Source organism: Stegodyphus dumicola, chromosome X2 (assembly GCF_044657685.1).
Source record: "Stegodyphus dumicola isolate Sdum_Otavi_A_Nest chromosome X2, ASM4465768v1".
Lineage (NCBI taxonomy): Eukaryota > Metazoa > Arthropoda > Arachnida > Araneae > Eresidae > Stegodyphus > Stegodyphus dumicola.
The window spans coordinates 186,375,961-186,398,729 of record NC_140781.1 but is presented as its reverse complement, the minus strand read 5'-3'; the positions used below and the strand labels follow the sequence as shown (position 1 = coordinate 186,398,729).

General features: G+C 32.8%; 1 protein-coding gene across 10 annotated transcripts in view; it reads right to left on the bottom strand.

Moving 5' to 3' along the window:
* LOC118188726 (transcription elongation regulator 1-like) overlaps positions 1 to 22,769 on the bottom strand; it is a 119,357-nt gene that overhangs the window by 54,878 nt on the left and 41,710 nt on the right. For 9 of the 10 annotated variants that reach the window (XR_015039253.1, XR_015039251.1, XR_015039252.1 and 6 more), the window contains one exon: positions 14,418 to 14,532. The exons of the other annotated variant lie outside the window; for it this stretch is intronic. The gene's annotated coding sequence lies outside the window, so the exon portion shown is untranslated. The remainder of the gene's footprint in view (positions 1 to 14,417; positions 14,533 to 22,769) is intronic. 10 annotated transcript variants of the gene reach the window in all.

The window sequence follows — 22,769 nt, the reverse complement described above, 5'->3', positions numbered from 1 at the left end:
TAGCTCTCAAAATTTTAGCTTTTCAATGTTAACTGAATCTTATACATATTTATTAATATCTTTTTTAAAATTGAACTTACCTAATTCATTCTTCCAGAATTCCAAATTTAGGCTTAATCCAAATATCATTTGCACATTTTTAATTATTTATTGATAAAATTTAACTTTTCTTACTATTTTTTATAAATTTTTTTAGAACAATTTTAACATTTTAAAGCAGATGTATTTATAGGCACACTTGTAAAAAATTAAGAGCTATTCAAAATTTTCTACGATATACATGAATTCACATATTGGAGCGTTTTGAAATTTGGAGTCTTTTTTTTTTTTTTTTTTAGTGATAATATAATAATATCAAACGATAAGACACACTTTGTTAAAATAACTTGAAAATATGAATCCCCCATTCGCAATGAAAAAAAGAAAAGAAAAATAGGTTGCTATAAATTAAGTTCCCCAAGTAAATTATTCTTGGCAAAAACTGAAAATTAGTTATAGTTACAGAAACTCAAAAAGTCGGATGGCAATGGCAACTTTTTCCGGCTGCAATATATTCAGCAAATGAGAAAACCCTAAATAGCATTGGAAAGGTACGAATACGTCAAAACCAGATGTATTATGCAAACACACAAAAAAAAAATTCTGAAAACTGGCCAATGAAACATGATATGGGCACAAGCAGAAAATTTGCATATGACAGAGGGAAGATACCAATCACAGAACACCGACTGCCAGGTATTCAGCATAGGAAATCGATAAAATGCCAAGTGGGTATGCGAAGATGTCATTTGGGAACTCACACATAGTGATGAAATGACTATTCCTGGGAAAGTTTGTGGTGAATTAATAAAACTATCATCAAAATGGAATGAACGCTGCGAGAGCCTTGCGCGCGTATCGCTGAAATCATCTCCAACGACATGGCATATGTACTCTGCAAGCTCGGAGTGATTTAGTGCACAAATTCGAAGATACAAGCTGCACCTGTGATAAACCGCGCTCCAGATAGCCAACAGTTAGTTTCTAGGACATTGTTATGAAAGTGCATCACACAATGACTGCAGGACACAAAACTACAAGAGGCACAGCACGTATGTTGGATATTCCGAAGATAATGGTCCTTAAGCTACTGCACTCGGTTCTTCTTGTCTCCCTACCGGTACCAGCGCATCCAGATATTGCAGGTGGGGGACCTACAACTACGTCTGGAGTTCGCAAAATGAATTTCTAATATGATATGATGCTGATAACAACTGGAAACTTCGCATACTATGGATGGATGAGGTGCAATTCAACTTAAATGACACCAACACCAAGGATTATGTACACTGGGCAGAGACAAATCCTCATGTTGTGGCACCAGTACCATTATTTGACACCAAAGTGACTGTGTGGTGTGGCATTACGGCCACACTTGTTTTTGGCCTGTTCCTCTGACATTGTTGCAAGACAGTGCATCTCCACATATGGCGAGGTCTGTTAAAAATGATCCTGGAATATTATTTTGGTGATCGCATCATTTCGCGCCATTGTTCTTTTCTGTGTCATCCGCAATTCCACGATCTGACGCCTATGGATTTCTGGTTTTGGGGATATCTCAAATCTAGAGTTTACTCGTGCAATACACAAACTTTCTCATATTTAAAGGATTCTATACGGGAAGAGATTGCAAACATCCCTCATGCCATGTTGCATCCAGCGGTATTACCCACCGCCTTCCACATGCAATGCATACTTGCCTGTGATGGCATCCACATGGAAAATGTTTGATCTAAATAAAGGTATTCTTTTGTCCGGTACATACTGTCATCAATGATCGGTGCCTTGAATCTGTCATATGCAAATTTTCTACGTGCACCCAGATTGTGTTTCATAGGCTAGTTTTCAGAACTCTTTTTTGCGTATGCATAACACGTCTGTTTTTTGACATATCATGTACCACACACATACCTATATTTGCAATCATTTCAATTGGTTAACCAGAATGGACACTAGAATTGCAGATCTTAGCAAAGTTTTTTTATAACCATCCTGTATAAGTGCTTCATTATTACAGTGGAACAAAATGTTTCGAAAGATAAATAGCAGGTACAATTATCTAAATATTCATAGATTACATTAACCAAGACTTGTGAAATATAATGAAGCAATTACCAACACATGCAGCAATCAGATTAGAAATCTATGAAAAATTTCTAGCATCTCCTGCTATTCAGTTACATGCTTGTTTATTGCATAAAATATGAAATATGGCTAAATTAAATCTCATCTTTCTTTTTTTAAATATCCTAACATGCATCACAGCTAAAACAAAGAGAGCAGATCTTGAACTTTATATATGTGAGGACATATTTTTTTGACAAGAACAGTACAATAAATTTTACATAGGGAAGTAATCTTACTAGAATATATATAAAAGGTCTACTTAAATCTTTAATTATATATAAAGGGCCTAATTCTTAAATTATAATCTTGAAAAGATATCTAAATGGTATTTTTAGGGCATGCGCAGATTACCCACAATCCTCAAGAATTTGATTCTTAAATTTCTACCTCCTGTAAGCGTAAAAGCAACTTATCGCTATACAGCATACAACTGCGCAGAAAACACTACAGTTCAACACAATATTCAATATGTTTAATAATTGCAGGGTTTTTTTAGGTAACACTGCAGGAAACACAGACTAGTAATATTTTCATGTAATTAAGGCAAAAAGTAATTTGTAATAAACCTATTAAAATCATTAGTCACTCTTGTTTTTAACTATTTGTGGACGAGAAAGGATTACTACATGGATGGTCTGCCGCATTCACAGTTGATTAAAGAGGGGAGAATCCAGTTCTGCTGTTGATTGTTCTGCTGTTGTTCCAGATTATTGAACATGATTAAAAGAAAGCTCATTTAATACAATAGACACTTTAAAAACATTCTCAGCTGGATAAAATCTTTTTTTAATCTAAGATTTGGGGGGGGACAAATGCACATTCTTAATTTATCTAGCATGGAATTCCTTTTTGTCTTCATTATTTTGCTTTTGTCATGCACTAACAATGCAATTATTAATTTTAAATAAAATCTAAATAACTCAGACTTTCAAGCTTTTGCAATCAAGATTAAAATCAGAATCATATAAAATTACATACACATTCCAGAACTTTTCTCTCATGCAAAATCATGGATAATTTGAAGTTTCAAAATAGACATCTTAAAGTGTGTGCCGTATTTGGATTTACAATCAAATTTCAGAATGTACAGTATGAAATGAAACTTTTGAGCATATCTACAGAATACTACCGTTTGGCATCTTTGACATAAAATCGTGAAAGTGTACAGTGAACTGCAGTATTTTGCTTCAACATCTGATGTATATTGTGCAGTGACAGCTGTAGCTGAAATATTAATTATAAAGATAAAAGTGCTTAATTTTGGCCCAAATCTGCAAAAGGTTAATAATTTTACTCATCTGACTGTTTTTTTTTTACAACTACCATTTTAGAGAAATATTTTAGGCTGATGCGCTGACAAATATGTATTAGGTGGGTTAATGTTCATTCCTACTTCTTAAAAAAAAAAAAAAAAAAGTTACTCGAGTTATAGAAGCATGAGTGCCTACTTCAATTGAAATATAAGCATTCAAAGCAATTCTTTGTGAATGAACAATTTATAAAATATTACATTAAAAAACTTTTCCCTTTTTGAGATATCAGTTCTTTTATTATGCAGTATTAAATCTGGCAATTTATTGATGCTTTGGGGATTTCAAAATAAAACCTATTTTGCAACAAGTAGTAAACAAAATTTCTCCTAGTGCCTAATAAACAAAATTTCTCATTCACAGATTTGCAAAACTTTGACGATTTTTTTTACGAACATACTAGCACTGATAAATATAATAAAAATAATAATAATAAATTATATTTAGGAAGTGACATTAAAATAGAACATTTTTATTTTCTCCTGACACAAAACGAAGTGGCATTACATTCCATTTTGGTGACTTGATAATATTTCAAGTCTGAAAAATAAACAGGATAACTAATGCTATAAAGCACTGTTTCCGAAACATTTCTTAGAAAATACAGAAATGCTACTGTAATTATTTAACAATTTCATTTGCTGTTTTGTTTGAAAATGTGACAAACTGAAAATTATCTTCGTGGTATTTACATGCAATGGATGTGTTCTATCAAAAATTTGCAATGAATTACTTATCTTTAGGAGAATTTTTGGAACAACAGTGGGGGGGGGGAATCTGATTTTCGAATAAGCCTTCTAAATTTTACAAGTCTGTCTCTCTCTTAACATGCTTATATTCATTCCCACTAGACACAAGCCCCTATCCAATTAATGAAAGGAAAGAAACCGAGAACTGATATTTCATTAAAATATTCACCATATATGTGCACGATAGTTACATCAGTGCCTGTACTCAAATGGAATGAAATTTCCACACTTTTCCAGGTGTGTTTCAAGAAAATTCCAGACTATCTGCATAGCATGTTTTGAGGGTAAATTAATTATAAACCACTTAAAAACACAAACATTTGCCAATTACATATGACTTTATACATATAATATTAATATATACACTGAAGTGACAAAAGTCATGGGATAGCAATATGCAAATATACAGATGGCAGTAGTATCGCGTAGAAAATGTATAAATGCGAAGTGCTTTGACATGATTATGGCCGCACGACGAGAATTAACAGACTTTGAACGCAGAACAGTAGTTGGAGCTAGACGCATGGGTCATTCCATTTCGGATATCATTAGGGAATTTAACATTCCGAGACCCACAGTGTCAAGAGTGTGCCAGGAGTATCTAATTTCAGGCATAACATCCCACCATGGACAGCGCAGTGGCCCCAGGAGTATCTAATTTCAGGCATAACATCCCACCATGGACAGCGCAGTGGCCGACCACCTGCACTTAACGACCGAGACCAGCGACGTCTGCGTACAGTTGTCAATGTTCACAGACAAGCAACACTGCGTCAAATAACCGCAGAAATCAATGTGGGACGTACGAGGCACGTGTCCGATAGGACAGTGCGGGGAAATTTGTCTTCCTTGGGTTATGCCAGCAGAAGACTGACTCGAGTGCCTTTACTGACAGCACGACATCGCCTGCAGGGACTCTCGTTTGCTCGTGAGCATATCGGTTGGTCCCTAAACGAATGGAAAATCGTGGCTTGATCAGATGAGTCACGATTTCAGTTGGTAAGAGCTGATGGTAGGGTTCGAGTGTGGCGCAGACCCCACGAAGCCATGAACCCAAGTTGTCAACAAGGCACTGTTCAAGCTGGTGGTGGTTCCATAATGGTCTGGGCTGTTTTTACATGGCATGAATTCGGTCCTCTGATGCAAATGAACCGATCATTGATTGGAAATGGATAACTTCAGCTACTTGGAGATCACTTACAGCCATTCATGGACTTCACGTACTCAATCAATGATGGGATTTTTATGGATGACAATGCGCCATGTCACCAGGCCACAATTGTTCGCGATTGGTTAGAACATTCTGAAGAATTCCAGAAAATGATCTGGCCGCCTAGATTGCCCGACATGAATCCCATCGAACATTGATGGGACATCATCGAGAGGTCAGTTCGTACCCAAAACCCTGCACCATCAACACTTTCACAATTATGGACATCTATAGAGGCAGCATGGCTCCATATTCCAGCAGGGGACTTCCAACGACTTGTTGAGTGCATGCCACGTCGAGTTGCTGCACTTCGCTGGGCAAAAGGAGGACCGACAAAATATTAGGAGGTATCCCATGACTTTTGTCACAGTGCATGACCTCCAAAGCATTACATTTATAACTAATACAAGTTTTGTCCATTGAGGATTGAGATTAGAATCTGCCCAAGTAGGATTTAAAAATGTCCTTTCTGCAGATATTTTGCAGCTAAAGGAAGAAAGAAATCCATTTAATGATGTTTAAAATAAATTCAAGTATTTTATATTTATTTAGCAGCATACAAAGTAAATGAATACTAAATTTGGTGATGGTATGCCATATTATTGCTAGAATTAGTTTCACAAGTGTGCAAGAGAAAACTGTCTAAAATTTGAAAGTTTTAACTAAGAATAAATAAAGTTAGAAGGAAGAAGACAAATTAAATGATACGAATAACATTAAAATAAAGGATTAAAAACTGAATTACAAAAATCTATGGTATTTGGGCGAATATAGCTATATTAAATGAATGATTGTCATTTTTTTATATTACTGCAAAATGACAAATAAGGCATTTAAGAAAGAAGAAAAGGTTAAAAAGATTTTGTTTTATACTGGAATGGGGGGAAATTTACTTTCATTCAACATCCACTGCAGATGTGCATGCAAATCTTGGGATTCTTGAGGTTACTGGATACCAAAGATGCTGGAAACTTGCTTTGCCTTTTTAAAAGATAATGTGATTGGCACCGTGAAAACTGGCTCTACGCCAGCTGCCAAAATGACGCTCACATATAATGCGTGATTCGCCAAGGTGATTCCTTATGAGGGCGCGAAAATCGTTTTCTTGGATATCACAGTATGAAATTCACCGACTTTTCCTAAAACCTTTAACCTAAAATATTTAAATTCCCTGACAATTTTTGTCAATTTTCGAATTCATGGACTTTTCACCGCTTTCTAGATAGCATGGCAACCCAGTTGAATAAAGAGAGAGAAAATTATTCTTCAAAGGTACATTATTGAAATATTAACAAATTAGGAGATGAAGCAGAGAATAGTGGGAAAATTTATTTGTTTACTGAAACAAACTGAGAAAAGATGCTAAAGAGAAGGAAATCAGAGTAAATTAACTAACACATCTGGAAAATTTTCAAGTTAAAAATACACATAAATACTTTGTTGTTGAGACAAAATTTTTTTGTAGCTTTTAATGTATAGTTTTACTAACATCATTTTAAAAGCATTACCATAAATTATAACTGCTATGAAATGCTCTTAGTAGTTCTTCTAATGGATATATTTTAGAAATTTTTTAAAATGTAATTGTAACCAATTAAATCTCTTATGACTAAGAATATCTAATTACTTAATTTAATTACTCATAACTAACTGCTCACCCTTAGAAGTTATCTCAACATGTTTAGGTGAATTATCTCCTTTCTTTAATCCTTATTACTTATGCAGGATACATCACAAAAACTGTAAAAATTAATATAAAAATTTATTAAAACTAATGAGACTTAACACAAAACAAACTATCATCTCTGGTACTTCAGTAGCTTATTGGAACTTTATGTTAAATACTATTAACTGGGTTACTTCAGCAAAGCTACACAAAGCTATGAAACTAATTGAGTCAGGCAAAGTGTAACAAACTTTCAACACTTGCCAACATCAGGCATTCATATCTGTTCTGTCCAGTAGCTCTGTCTCTAGAACAGCAACTGTGGTGGCAACAGCCAAACTTCTGTTTTGTCATGCTAATAATATTTTATTTCACAGTTTAACTTCTGCCACTTGACATAAAACTTGCATATACCTTCGAACTGAGAGAGTATGTTACAAAATGAGGCATAAAAGAAAGAATTAATATAAAGCTAACAGTTAGTACAATTAAAAAAAGAGACGCTAATTTCCTTTAAAATATGCAGGATAATTATAAATGTAAAATAATAATGTTTCAAGAAATTTTATAACTTAATGGCAATTGCTTTTTTAAGCAATTGCCATTAAGTTATATTTTTATATTTGAATTAAGTAAATATTTTTATATTTGAAAAGTTAGTTTTATTCTTGAATGTTTTATGATTAAAAGTTAAATATTAGATTATATTTTAATAAGGTATTTTCTCCCTCCTTTACACATGGCTTTGTAATGTAATTGGGGGCATCTGAGAAGTCCAGGGTTCAAATTCCGGTGAAGGCATTGCACATTTGCAATCTTTCCTGCTCCAAGGGTGGGAAAAAGTTTTAATTTATTCTTTCAAATTACAAAAAAGAAATTCGGGCATAGATAACTGCTTTAGTTTATTCAGTTCCTATTTGCTTCATAGGTCCTTAATTTTTTTTCTTTTTTCATTGATGCTCCTTATTTATTTTCATTGAAGTCCTCAGCAGAACTGTGTATGAACACTGTTGATGCAACGAAACCAGGAAATAAGTATGTATATTTTGATGGAATTTAAAATCACAAAACAAAAGTCTGTAAGGAAAGTGGTATTAAGTATTAATCTTGTATCTGAAATCTATTTAAAGTTTATTGATCCCCTTGAGCCTACCTGAAAAACATGAAAGAACATGTACAACATGAAAGTTACTGAAACTCACAAATGAAAATTTTCACTCAAAGATATCAAGTTAATGGTTAGACTTTTATAATGCATTTGCGAATGCAATTAATTAAAAATACAACATTACCAAAACTACTAAAATTTGTTTATGTAAAGCCTCTATTCACCAACCCAACTGCTTTGCTAGATTTAATTTAATGGAATTAGATTATGATGCATGTCCTCGAAAATAAAAAGGGTACGGATTACAAATTAATAATTACATAGCTTTAAATTTAGAAACTGTGAAACGTGTTTAAATGTATAGTTTCCAAAAGCAGCACTATGATTTAGAAGCATATAGATTCACAAGAAATAACGAGCGATAATTATGGATAGCTACTTATTACCTTTTTTCCATACTCTTTGTGGATAATACCACAGCAATCCAACCAGATACAACGCACGATCTTTTTGTTAGTCAAATTGTGCTCTGCGATGCTGCAGACGGGCTCACTGGGCGCAGCCCAACCACCGTTCTGGCCTCAGTTGTTGAGTAAATTCACTTTTCCTCACAAAAGCCGATCTGGTTCAGAATTTTGTACTTGTGTTGATATTCGAGCAGATTAGTGTAGGCTCGAACACGCCTGTGATTATAAGCTTGAGTCAGCTCATGTGGCACACGGTGATTGAATTTGTACATTTGAGTTTATACAATGCATAACACAACGAAATGTACACGGCACTAACATCTAGCTTCTTATAGCAACCTCTCAGGTGCTTGCATACTGATATTCTTCCACAGGTTCTCAAATGTGAGCCTCATCAACATCAGTAGGCTGGGCAGTGCTCTGCTTCTTGAATATCATACAGTACAAAGTCCGAGAATTGGACTCGTTTCGTGATTCCAGATTAAGGGTTGTTCTGAATATTAGATCTTCAGTTTAGAACGAGTAAGATAGCATGTAGGAATTATAAAATTAAAAATTTGAAATCGTGACTTATGAAATAATGAACAGGGTTGACACTCAAACAGGAGAATCAAATTCCCTGACTTTTCCAGGTTTTTTGTACTGAAACATACTATAACAGTTTTAAGTCACTGACCTTTAATTGCTGAGTGTTTATACAGTCAAAAGTTGTTAATCCAGACTCGTCGGGACTTCGGCGATTCCGGATTATCGATTTTTTCGTATTATAGATCATCAGTTTAAATCTGGTCAGATGGCATGCAGAAATTATAAAATTAAAAATATGAAACCGTAATTTATGAAATAAAGAACAATTATGCTCTAAAGGGTATCAAAATTTACAAAAACAGAATCGACAGAAGTAACTTCTAACATGAAGATAAAACTTATTTTTGTCTTCTTCTGAAAGTTCTTCCACTACTTTTGTAGTTGCAGCTCCTATTACCAAATATTCATCTTTCTTCTGATTTTCTGTTTCACCATTTTGTGATAAGGTTACATAAAAGAAGACACTGAAGATTAATATGGATAAGGATGTCTAATGAGAATAAGCTGAAAATTATTTTTTTTTAACTTACAAACACGTTTTCAATAGTTGTAAAAATAGTCTATTAAAATAATTAAATCGTTGGCAATGTTGAAAACGCAAGCTCGAGAGCCACGAATTGCTCTCGCACGTAAAATGTATAGAATTTGATTTTTTGAAGATAGGTTTTTCTCTGCAGAATTGTATGTAGCCATTTTTTTTTTTTTTTTTTTTTTTTTTTTTTTGCGTTCAATAAAATTTTTATGCTGTGTTTTGTTTTGAACCTGATGTCACAACCCAGGGTTAGCATAGCGGTTTCGGCCACTACACCACAACATCATATATAGATAGAATTACAAGACAAAACACAGACTGGTTTTACAAACTTTGATAAAATGTCTTTAAACAGATCATAAATCATTGATTGCAAAACATGAGTTAATGGAATTATGCTTTGTAGAATTGCGTTAAGAACATTGAATGATGGCAAAATGAATTGTAAAAAAAAGCAAAAAGCTTTGTTAAGGTCCGAAGAAAAAAACATAAATATTCGTTCTTCACAAGATAAACTTACAGTAATCGGAAAATGTTTCGTGTGTTGAGCAATTTTTTTATTTTGAGAGAAATTTGTATCAGCTTTACGCTTATATTTTGCAGTATTATTTTGAGAACTGCCAGTTGAATTGCTGAATGATGCAGAAATTACTTTATTTTTCTCAAACCTATTTTTAACAATGGAAGTAGTAACTACATCTCCATTTACTTTAGGTACTTTATAACTTTCAATAGAGCCTTTTATCTTAACTCTCGAAGCATTTACTTCTTCTTTAAAAAATGCAAGAAGTGGGTTCCATTGATCGAGGATTCTAGATAAGCATTTCTTTAAAGACAGCCAGCGTGTACACACATGTTTCAAAATTTTTCTTATTTCAGTATTATGCAGCTGTTGGAACTGTTTCAATTTTTCCTTTCTTTTAGAACTTCTTTCAAGATAATAATAAATATCAACAATGTGTTCATCCACATTTAATGGTAAAGAAGCTGCCCCTTTTTCAGCTGCTAAATTTAAGAGGTGACAGGTGCACCTCATTATCTGCAAATCTGAATTTGCCTTTCTTAAGATGCCTGCAACACCAGTCTTCAAGCCTACCATTACTGGTGCATTATCGGCACCAAGTGCTAAGCAATTATCCAGAGGGACTGCATTTTCTTTTAAAGTTTTAATAATTAGCTGTGCTATATTAAAGCCTGTCGAATGTCCTTCTAAAGTGGGGACAGAAAGTAAACTGCACTCAATTTCTGAAAACTCTGGATTAAAAAAAAGAAACAACAATTGGATACAGTTTGAATCGGTATTATTGCTTCCATCCGTAGAGAGGCAGAACGGAGCTGTTTTAATGCAATCAATAACTGAACATTTATTTTTTAAACCCATTTCTTTAACAATTGCACTTGTTTTGGTCCTTGCACTTGAGTACTTCTTAGCGATTTTACTATCGGGAAACATTTTTCTACATAAAGCTGCAGCGTGATCCGATGCATTCAGTGGCGGGTTGTGCTCCTGTAAAAAGGCAGAGAACAGACATTCTGCATTAATCACTTTTTGGTCTTTTGTTTCCGAAGAAAAATTTAATTTTTCGTTTTTTTCAAAACAACTCATGTTGTCCTTGTGTTTTTGTGTATGCACATATTTGAGAACATCTGCCCTTCCACCATGCGAAATCGAAAAATCGCAACGACAGATGGTACACATCGCAAATTTATTACATTCCTTGAAGAAATAATGGAAGGAAAGTCAACTGTGTATGATTTTTGAAACGTGCACGAGTATTTCACCTTTCTCGCAGACACAACAAAAGACGATAATTTCTAAAACTCTCTCCCAAAGGCACGTGCACTCACACAACTCAGGACAAGATGAACGAAATAACGAAAGAACATAGAAATAACGGCCCAACGGCCAAAGAATTTTCTTTGCAATGGCCTTGAGCTTGCTTTGTGCTCATTGGCGAATATATGCCAGATGATACGCAGTGGAGCTCGATGCCCATTGGAGAACTGGATAACGACGTTTCTGGATACGTATGCTGTCACTCACAAAGCAGAAATTCTCACCTGATTCGCAAGGTTTTATTTTAGATATAATCTAGAGAAAATTCAGTTGCTTTCAGACGTTCAAAATCACTTTTTTTTGTTCATATAACGAAGTATTAAGCCAAGTTCCATAAAAATCGTGAGAAATATTAAGAATAAGAAAAAGTCGGGAGAAATATATCGTAAATCGGGTTGGCGGGAGAGCGGTCGAAAATCGGGAGTCTCCCGCCTAAATCAGGAGAGTTGGCAACTATGCATTATGTAAAAATATTTTGTAATTATAAAATTATTATAACAAGTTAAAGAAATTCAAAATTGCTAAATTTTTGGCGACACACTACTGCAATCCCGTGACCCACAGTTTAAGAAACTGATCGAAAGAATAACAAAATTTACAAAAAAAACCTTAATATTTAATTGTTTACTTTGTGGAATATTTCTTTCAATGTAAGTTGTTTAAGTTTCTTTTTTGTGCTAATATTTTCTCTCTAATTCTGTAGAATGACGTAATTTCTTTTTAAGTTACAGAGCTCCACTGTTCAAGTCCTGTAACTGTGTTGAGAATTATAAGTAGTCAATCGAAATTTTTTCGTTTTCAATAATCTCTCTGTAATTTTCTTCACTATTGTTACCAGTATTTCATGAATCTAAAACCATACAAGATTTTTCCGTCCCTTAACAGTCTGATGATTGGGGCATTGTCATTGTAATGAGAAAATCTTTTATTAACACCATCTTCATTTATTAACACATCTCCAGATTTCTTTACAAAACCCATTAATTGGAAAATTTCACCTTTACTTTGCGATATCTGAAAACCTTCATATTCGTCATCCTCACCATGAAATATGGTAGCTGGCCATAAATTCTGAAAAAAATGTTTTTAAAGTATCTGGGAAAACATCCTCCCACAATATTGCAATGCTCCACAAAGCACATTTTATGTAAAATTATTTAAAAAATTCTTAAATAATATTGCCATTTTTCAAGAAATTTAACATGGATTTTGAAAATCTTTATATTTGCATTTCAGCGCTTGCAATATCCCAATATCTATAGGCTGAATGACGGGTGCACAATTTGGAGGAAAGAATAATATGGATACATTTTCTTTCACTACAACTTTGTAAAGTATGAGCCAAACAGTTGTCTACATTCAGGACAATTTTTGCATCACCAAGTAATCTAACCGAATTCTGACGAGCAGTGGGTATGAAATTTTTTTCAAACCGATCATTCATTAACACTTGTGTCATCCACGCTCTTTTCTTTGCACGATTTGTCAATCGATATATAAAGGGGAAAATCTTTACTTTTTTAAATGCTCAACTTCATGTATTTTTTCAGATTACAAAAAGTTTAGACTTGTGCACCCCTGACGCATTTGCACATGCTAGAATTGTTACTCTCACTTTTGACAAACATCTGCCCTGAAGATAAGGATAGTGCTGACAGATCAACTTCCAATTCATTGTGCGCCGCATCGTTTCACCCCCGCCGCTGAGCAGCGTGAAATTGATACACAGATTTCAGAATGGTTAGAGAAACAAAGGATCCATTTTTTTGCAGCAATTCCACTTTTTGTTTAATGGACTTCGAAACATACTTTCGCTTTGTAGATCCTTTACATATTAGTAAATATATATCAGAAATTCTATTTGACATAATCGAAAGTTCAACCTTACTTTTATATGAAATTGCTATAACAGTCTGCAAAAAATAAGAAGCCGGATCCAATTCGAAGATTAAGGAACAACGCAATCTGCAACATTAACTGAATTAGATAATTTTAGCTTAGCTTATACCGTTTGTTATACATTAAATGCGCACGCATATTCGCAGCCGTAAAGGTCTTACACGCATGCATAAATGCCTATGCGCAGAAAGTTTGTAGCTTTGAGGTCTGGATTATAGATCATTCCGGATTATGGGTGTCCGAATTAATGACTTTTGACTGTAGTTCCATTCCAGACACCTTATAATGAAGGATAATGGTATTTGTTAAAAATTTCACTACAGAGTGGTTTAAAGGAAGTCGCTTTCCTTTTAAATGCCAAAAATCGTTTGATAAAATATTATGAAACACGCAAACTGTTTGCGTATACGTCATTTGTGTTGGCGGGGAAACTTGTTAAAACCCCTGATATTTAAGAAATCCTGCTACATTATACAACAGAAAATATTAGTAAATTCATTATTAATTTCAGAAATGCTGCTTTAAAGACAACTTCATAGTAAGCTATAGCAAAAACACAGCAAAAATCAGTCCCATATTCCAGGCTGACTAAATTTAAACAAGTGCAGTTTCTGAATAAACTGTGGAGGAGGCTATGGAAAATACAGAACTGCCATGCACATTTTCTAGACTTCAGGAAAAAAAGTACATCCAAAAAACTACAATGTTCTTTCCCCCACCCCAACCAACTGTACAATTAATGCATAGTATGCATGAAAAACAGAATTAAAATTTTAAAGTAATTTCTCAAATAATGCAATAAGAAGGTAAGTAAAAATGAGTACAGTGATAAAATATAAATAAATTGCAGTGTCAGAAAGTCTCAAACATGAAAATCATAATTACTGAAAAAATTAGATGTCCAAAATGTCTTCTTCCAGCAGACTGTGGACAATTACATACAATATCTCCTTGTATCTCTAGTACCAGCCATTCCCTTGTATTATTGAGATCATCTTTTCTAAAAAAGAAAAATAGAAAACCATCCTAAAAAAATTATAGTTTGGTAAAAAAGAGGGGGGGGGAATACATACTTTAACACACAAAAATTCTTTATCATATGTTAATACTAAATTTCTCATACGTCATGAGATGAATACAAGTTACTTTCTACCTCTACTGGAAATTAAATTATTTCTTAAGTAAGATCTATTAGTGTAGTAGATTTCCTGAATATACATCCTGTAGAACCTAACATGTATAAACGTCATCAAATGATAAATCCAGCAAACACAGAACTAAAATACACTTCTACGTTTTATCAACTGTTCTTGGAGATTCTCATTCAGGTCAGCTTGCACATCTCTATAATGACTCAGTTATTCAGTTATATCTTGTTCGCAGAGTTTACCATTAAATCTGAAGAATATTTTATGAGGAAATTATCAGAGTTAAAAAATAGTAATGAAAGGTTTTTGTCACTTCCAAGTGAAAAACTTTGGAAGCTAGTTAACTAGTAAGCCTAAGAATTTCCTGAACTGGGAAGGCTCACACTATTGGAGAAAATCTTATATTACCAGCAGCTAAAGATATCATTTTAATATTATTCAACGAAAAAGCAGATAATGAACTTAATATTCCCATGAAGAGAAAGAATAATCGATAGAAAAATTTCCTTGGAATAAATGCATTGCTGAATGGACCTCGGGCTTTAACAGGAAAACATTCCAGTGTTATTTCTCAAGTAAAGAAAGTCGAATCTGAAACTAAATTTACTCACTGCTGCATTCATCGTGAAGCTTTAGTAGCCAAAACAATTCTCGAAAACCTGAAAATTGTTAAATTTATTTGCATTGGGACAATTAGCATATTTAGCTGATATTCTTGGAAAGTTAAATGAATTAAATTTAGGATTACAAGGATAAAGCATTTTAGCATTACCAAGGACAAAGTGTTAATTTGTTTACCATTAAATTTAAAACAAATGCAATGATAAAAAACTAATAATCAGAGAATCGGATAATGATATTTTAAGCTTTTTACCGCTTTTAGAAAGTTTTCTAACCAAAAATAAAAGAAGAATTAGCATCCGACATTAAAAGTCACCGTTTTTCATTGATAAATAATTTCAACATGTATTTTCCCGAGGATTATGAAAAAGAAAATTGGACTAGAAAATCCATTTTGTTCAAATGTACCTGAAATTTTATTTCATGAAGAAAAAGAACAATTAACTGAAATTTCCTATGATCAAACACTCTAACTGAAGATTTCAGAAATAACACACTTGTTAACTTTTGGTTTAATTTTGGCTGAATCGGAAAAAAAGAATTTAAACGTGTTTCAAATAAAGCTAAAAGCTATTAAATTTTTATTGCCTTTTTGCACAACCTATTTGTGAGAACAAGGATTTTTTTTCATTTTATATTTGAACAAATTAGGTCTATAAGGACAGTGTTAATTTATTTACTATTAGAGATAAAATAAATGGCAAGATAAAAAATCTCAGGCTAATAATATTTTTAACTTTTTTTAGGTTTAGAATTTCCTAACTGAAAATAAGTTGAAAATAAAATAATTAGCATTCGACATTATAAAGCATTGTTTTTTGTTGATAAATAATTTCAACATGTATTTTCCTGAGGACTGAGCTAACAAAACTGGGTTAGAAATCCATTCTGTCTAAATGCACGTGAAATTTTATCTTGCGAAGAAAAAGAACAATTGATAGAAATTTCCTGTAATTGAACTCTAACTAAAGATATAAAAATAACACACTTATTAACTTTTGGCTAAAAAAAAAAGAATTTAAAGGCATTTCAAATAAAGTTATTAAATTTTGATTGCCTTTTTGAACAACCTTTTTTGTGTGAACAAGGATTTTCTTCCATGTTATATTTAAAAAATAAACGAAGAGCAAAATTAAAAGTGGACCTTAATTTAAGGTTAAAACCAGACAGTAAGAATTTCATCTCTCGTAAACAGAACAAAATTTTAGAATTAAAGTTTTATAACTTAAAACTTTGATAATTAAAATGGTAACCAATTTTAAGCTAATAAGTTTTATGTGTGCATATTTAATATAAATAGCCAATAGGTTGTGCAAATTGCAAACTATATTTTTTAAATATTTCTATTGAACAATAGTTATTGTAAAATGTGGTGGCACTAAGGTTTTTCAGTTTTTGTTTAGATGGTATGCGTTAGTCAAAAGGTTGAGAACCGCTGAACTAGATGAAACACTGACCTCGACTTCTGATATGTATACCTGTAAAATCAAATATAAGATACTCCAAAATTGAAGTAAATCTGAAAATGCTATGTGACAATCAGTCCAAAATTAAGATAATGTTTACTGTTTTCTTCAATCACTGTTATACTGCAGTTATCATAGTGAAAACTAGCTGAAATGTTGCCAGATAATATTACTTAAGTATACCTGGCACATTTGGGTAAAGCAATGAATAGAAAACAACTAGAATTGCAATAAGAATCTAATTTTACACAAAAATATTGCATATCTACAAATACATCAGGAGCATCTGTAAGGGTGCTCTATGAATGCTATAGGAAAAATGTGATTGCTTTGATTAATAATAAAATGTTGCCAACACAACACTTAAACAAGTGAAAAGTAAACACTTAAATAACTACTGAATGCCACACCTGCCACTCGACAAATAATAATGAAATGCTATAACTTTCTAATTGGCTGATATGTGCCCACCTGACCAACAATCATATGTTGCAATGACTGACCAACAATCATATGTTGCAAAAGTAACCATCAGATTAATGGTCAAACCGCTAACAAAGAACATTATCCTAGAGAGTTCTATAGCTCCTGGGTGATACAATTTATAAAAAATTACCTGAATTGTGCAAGATCTCAAATTCCAGCAGCTGCTGTCTCAATGTTACAGAAATTCCAAAAAGTGACTATTTTGACCAATAACAATGAAATGTCACTGCAGTTCCACTGTTTGAAAAAAGAATCATGTTGTGCTGTCAAGTTCTCCCAACTCAAAAATGAAGGTTCAACATACAGTCAAAGTAGCTGTTATATCAATAACAGTGAAATGTCTCGTATTCCACTGGCCAAAAAGTGACTGTTTACACAAATAATGAAATGTCACTATACTTTCACTTCATCAACTATAGCAAAATCGGCCAAACTTCAAACAACATTATTTGAATGTCCAATAATTATTCATTAAAAAAAAACACTGCTGAAGGTAGACTTCACACATTTCGCCCTATATAAACGCACATATACAAATGACAGCAAATTTTTTCCTCTATACCAGTGGAGAATTTTAATGGGTTAATCCTTTCGCGCAGGGTAGCGCAAACGCGTGCTTATCGTGGAGGCCGGCAGTGTCTTACGCGAGTGTCTGTCCAGGGCCGGGGCCTTTTCTGACATTAAGACTAATATCAATGCATTGTTTAATAATACTCTATAGAGTATTTAAACGGCTTATGCTTTATAGATATTTTTATATATGTACTTTAATTACCTCATTTCTTGTTTAAATGCATATTTTACACATTTTATTTTTCTTAATCACTATTTTATTACTTTTAACATTATACATCTAAAAACTAAATATATTACTTAAAATTCTCTTTTCGTATGAAAAATTTTAAAACAGGGATCTACACACAGTCCTACATTACATTCCTTGAACTCGTAATAACTCATTTGCCGTTTTGGAGGATTTTTCCGGGAACGTGAACAAACGAAGCACTGTCGTCTCATTTTCTTATCAGTCTCTTCAGAACAAAGTTTTAGAAAATGTCTTTCAGTTAATCTGAGCGGATTTAATGATTCTGCTGATCTTGGTGTGATATTAACGCTGGTGCTTTTAGAGGAATACTGATAAATAATTTGATTAACTAAATTAAGCCGATAATTCAGGAGAGGAAGATTTTTTTTTTTTTTTTTTACTTTTTTTATTGAAAAGAGTATTGGCGTTAAATACAGCCATATCCATGATATTGAAGAAAAGCTTCTTATACCATTTAACAGTTTTTCTGAAAGATGGGTACTGAATAATGACACAATCGCTTAAATCTACTCCTCCCATATTTTTGTTGTATTCTACGATACACTCTGGCTTCATTATAGGATCAGATGTTGCTCGATCTTTTTTACCAGTATCACACATTTTTGCATCATGCATAGTTCATATCATTAGCACTTCTCGTCTATCTTTGAAAGCAGTTAAGTTTAAGTTCTTTTTCTGCAAAACCAACATCTCACCGATTTTCATTTTGGGCGGCGGAAAATTTTCAGGCATTCCTTTCCTTCTCTTCATTACAGTCCCACATGTATTTGTTTGTAGTGCAAAGAGTTCTTCCTCTAATGATGGAGACAAAAAAACAATCAATATATAAATGGTACCATTGACCAGAAAGTTCTTCAAGTAGAGATTTGACAACTCTTTCCCCATATAATCCTAAAGTTTCCTTTAACGCCATATCTTTTCCCGTATAAATGATAAAATTGTATATGTATCCTGATTTAGATTCACTTAATTTATAAAGTTTAATTCCATATCGCGACCGTTTAGAAGGGACGCATTGGCGAAATCCAAGTCTTCCTTTCCACAATAATAAACTTTCATCTGTTGATATATTCCTCTCAGGGGTGTAAGCGGACTTGAAATTTTCAATTATTTTATTTAAAACTGGTTGAAGCTTTCCGATTTTTTTGGCATCACTGCTAGTTAAAATGTAAACATCTAAGAATTACAACGTATCGATCACGACTCATTACGCTATTAAAAAATGCCGTTGCAAGCATGGGATTCGTTGAAAAACGTTTTGATTGTGGGTTTCTTTAAAATATTCATCAAAATTGTTAGAGCAAAGAAAACAAACATTTCTTCCACTGTAACAGGTAAATACTTTGAAGAAGCTGCTCCAGATTCATCCTCAGGATATTTACTCCTCTGATACAGATTAGTCTCTTCAGTAATTAATTTCATTATTGTATCATCAATATAATACCTAAAGAAATCACTTTCTTCTTAAACCGAATTATCCACTTTAATTCCAGGAACAGCTTTAAATGGTAATTCCGATAAATTTTCTATTGTGGATGACCATGGAGAAGTACTTGCTTTCGACGTACTCGGCATACAGATGTCCAAAATGTCCTCATCATCATTAGATTCGCCAGATTCTTTACGATCAGAATATATCATAGTATCACTATCACTACTATCAGAATCTGTTTCAGAATCAATATCTGAATTTTGCATAATTTCTGCTATTTCACGCTCTGTTAAAAATTTTCAACGCTTCAAATGTGTTCGTTGCTGGCACGTAGACGTGACAGTCAGTGCGAAGGGGTTAAAAACAACTGCTTCAACTGATAAAAATGAAATGTCACAATAAGTTAATTTCACATAAAGAATGAAATGTTTCTGCAACTGCCATTCAGTCAGTTTGTGACCATTTCAAACAATAAAAATCATATGTAAAAAATTAAGTATCTATCAGCAAAGAAAACTGATCAAATTAAAGGAATTATCTATGGAACCGATTCCATTCTAAGAATAATACAAAACTATGTAGGATGCATTATTATTATTAAGCACTAACATTTAATTTAACATTAAACGAAGTTTGAGAATAAAACCAACAGCAAACACAGTTTCAAGAACTTAACATTACAAAACACATATATTTTATACTTAAAGAAAATTTGCATGGTCAGCAAAAGGAAAATAAAACTTTAAAAAAAAATTATTTATCATCTAAGTTCATTTGCTTTAATGAATAATTGATGTTCCTGCTAGTCTTTGCTTCATCTGAAAAACATTTATTTCTTTGTTAATACAAAAGAATCCCAATAATCTGTCAATGCTTAATCTGTCCTTATTTTTGGAAGCAGTTAATTAAAATTCTGATTTTCATGAAATTCAGCTAACAATTTTAAACAAATATGTATAGTATGGTGATTTAAAAATCATGGTACAGCATGCTAGAATGAATAATTTTTCCACAGGAATGTACAAACACATGTAATGCATTGAGGCACAATACACAAAATAAGGCATGAAAGAGAGAAAATTATTCGCTTTAGCATTGTTAACAAAAGTTGTTTTGCAGCAAAATTGCATTCACTGACAATAACATCAGTATTAATAAAGTGACTGTATTGTCTTGATACAAGCAGAAGGCAAGCAAGAAATTGGCTTACATTCATGAACTTCATGAATCTATGGGAACATGGGATCTGTGACCATGAAGGGAAACTACAAATGGTAAGAAAGCAAGAATGTACCTGATACATGACGGCTGCGATTGGAAATATGGTTGAATCCGTTTCAACAAACAAATAACAGACCACAAAATACTAGCAATTACACTGCCAACTATGTGAAACTAGCTGCTTCAACATTAGCTGTCAAGAAATAGGTTGTCCAAGTGCTTATGCCATTCAAATGTGGAACAACTACTGCATATCAACCCATCATTTGGAGAGAGTTAAACAAGGAATGATTATAAATGTTCTATTTTCCAAAAATTCAAGCTTTGAAAATAGAAGAACATCCTCTGGATGTGGGATTCAGTATTCCATTTATCATGAAACTGACTATCTCTGCCCTTCTGGTAAGCCCCGACATACACTATATTATCTTTCTTTCAGGGAGGGGAGTACAACAGGCCATCATATTACAATTTGCTCTTTTCCTACAGAAATAATATATTTTTATTAAATTATTTTATTATTTACTTTAAACACCTGACTTTAATATAATTATTGTATGCTTCTAGTAATTTATATAATCAGAACATATATTTCTACTATATTGCACAGTAGAGTGAACACACATCAAAAAGCAGTTGGCAAGTATGATTTTTTTAGATGATTTTAACTATATTTTTAATTTATTTTGCTAAATATTTAACAAAACATACATAATTAAAGCAAAGGGAAAATTCAAATTTATTTATTTTGTCTAAAATGTGAAAGCTGGTAGCTGCAAGAAATTTCTGTTGGTTACAGATTGTAATTAAAATACTGGGATATTAAATGTCTGGGCCAATATTAATTAATAATAATTTATTCAGTCAAGTGACTTAATTTGCATTATAAACTGGCCAAACTGTTAACAAAAAATGCTGAGTGTTTTGCAGCAAACTGAACACCCTCCGCAAAAAAAAGTACTGAAGTAGAGCAAAATTATCAATTGATCCTCCTCAACAATAATGTACTTATTTGTGAATTTTAAGCCCAAACTCAATAACTACAACTTGTATAATGTGCATATTAATTTTATAGATTATCTTGAAATTTTCTCATTTCTGCTATTAAAACTGCTGCTTTGTGGTTACCACTGAGTCTAGTGATGCAATAAAGGAAACTCCATTATGAAATCTACAGAGATTTTACGGGAACTATAAACCATTTTTCATAGCATACATGCATTCTCGCTACGTTGACCACCTTTAAAACTGACTAGTATCTGTGAGAACTGGTATTAAAACCACCAGTCTTAAACAGACATTTTACAGAAAAACATAAATCATTTTAAATTTCTGAGTACTACTGTTATTTCCTTCCTTAATAATAATACAAAATTATTGAAAGAGGCAGCTGTACTGTTGTTGCAATCCCCAAGATAATTACATGAATGTTTTAACTAACAGTTCTTCGTTCTAGAAAACTGTTAGTTCCAGAGAACTTCGTTCTTCAACTGCTGCAATCCCCAAGATAATTAATTACATAAATGTTATAACTAATAGACCACAAAATACTAGCAATTACACTGCCAACTCTGTGAAACTAGCTGCTTCAACATTAGCTGTCAAGAAATAGGTTGTTTAAGTGCTTACACCATTCAAATGTGGAACAACTACTGCATATCAACCCATCATTTGGAGAGAGTTAAACAAGGAATGATTATAAATGTTCTATTTTCCAAAAATTCAAGCTTTGAAAATAGAAGAACCTGTTCCATAATGCATACTTTAGTAAAAGCAACATAATTTATAAAGAGCAGTTGTGAGTATTTAAACACTTTTATTAAAACCCATATCCAAGAACTGATTTCTAGAATAAAACATTCTAGAATCTTGAGGGCCACTGGCCTTTTCCATAAAAATGCACAATTAAATGCATTAACTGCTTAAATTTTGTTTGGCACCATATTTTATGCTTCTGAAATATAAATCAAAAATAAAATTTTTTCATGGAGGCCTTCATATAAATAGTATTGAAATGCCTGTATAAAAGTATAACCA